Below are 1,606 nucleotides of genomic sequence, written 5' to 3'. Positions count from 1 at the left end.
TAGGAGACATAGAGCAGATGGAGAGGGCTGAGTTCAAGCTGCGGGGAAGTAGGGGTCATGTCTCTCTCGTGTTTCCAGGTACTGTAAGTAGGACGCAAAACAGAGATTATGTGCAGAACTGAATGTAAATCATCAAAAAGAAATTTTATATAAAAGGCCGGACATGCATCCTTTTATATTTTGTCTCTGTGCTATTTGTCGCAAGAGCTTATCCAATTTTGATCTTTTTTGTCTTCACTGGTCATTTACTCCCCCTGACACTTGCATCAGTGGAGATGCCAATGCAATTTTTTGTTCCAGTTACTGATTCACTACTGATTTAATGTATAGCTGATAGTTGAGTTACCGATCCGGAAACAATATATGTAGATACTGAGGGGAAAGGCGTATTAGTATATCACATGTATTGGATTGGTCGCACAGCGACTGCCATACTGCGCATGTGGGAATTCTTCTTCAACTCCTGGTTATAGAGTTTCTTCATTCTCTGTTTTGAAAATTCTATGTCAAGAACAATTAATATTTGTTTTTGTTTTTTTTTTTAAAGTGTCAATAACATTCCACTAACAGTGGTTTGTAACTTTTTTTGCTTTGACCCTTTAATACAGAGCAATGTCTGCTTTTACTCATTGTCATGAAGGGTGATGTCTGATACATTGTAGTAGTGTCAGTGGAATTCATTTTGGAGGAGTTTTTCGATATATTTAATAATAATTTCACGTGCTTGTTTGGTTCATGTTAGCTTAATAACAAAAGCATTCTATTGCTTGATGTGATGCTTTTTATTTTTATTTGTTAATTCATTTCTTGCATTTTGGCTTCATAGAGATATGACATTTTGTTGAGAACGTATACTGCACTTCGCTTGTTCAGCTTGCAAGGCCCTGCCTAAACAAAAACAAATTACGCCAGCATATGTAAAGATCACTAATGTGTAGGGTGGAAGATTCCTCATTTAGATAGTATATGTATTGCAATGTCAATACAATTCTGTCTGAGACAGAACACACTGTGGTTAGCTGGTTCCTCTTTCTGACACAGATAAACATTTGAAGAGACAGACAGCAGACATACATTGAAAAACTTGAGAAACTTCGGTGATCTGAATTTTTCACTTGAGGAGAAGATGGACGACAGAAAGGAGATGATGAAGTTTTACCTGCATGATATGGCCATCGGTGAGTCTGTAAAAATCAATAAACTGTGGTTTACTGCCTTCGGTCACACTGATTGTACCTTGGTGTCGGTACGTTCAATGATTTTCTTACATACTGTATGTCCTATGCATTAACTACCTGTTCCCTGGCCAACCAGCAGTATTTAAATCCATAGTGTTTTTAGAATCAGGCCTTAAAATATTGGAAAAGCAAATAAAATGCAATCATTGCGGAATTTTAGGTAAATACAAGATCTTAATTTTATTTTGTAAAACTTGTCTTTAAATGTTAAAATGGACTTGCCTCTCAGCCTCAAATACATCCTGAGACTGCAGAGCTGTAGCAGATCCACCAGAGCAGCAAATGTAAAGCAGTCTTCTCTGTGAGAGGCACAAATTCCTGGAACTCAATACTTCTTAAATTGAATATTAAACTCACCACTTTTGACA

The sequence above is a fragment of the Morone saxatilis genome, unplaced genomic scaffold (genome assembly GCF_004916995.1).
Source record: "Morone saxatilis isolate NCDOM2014 unplaced genomic scaffold, NCSU_SB_2.0 Contig4, whole genome shotgun sequence".
Classification (NCBI taxonomy): domain Eukaryota; kingdom Metazoa; phylum Chordata; class Actinopteri; family Moronidae; genus Morone; species Morone saxatilis.
Note: the sequence above shows the minus strand (reverse complement) of the source record.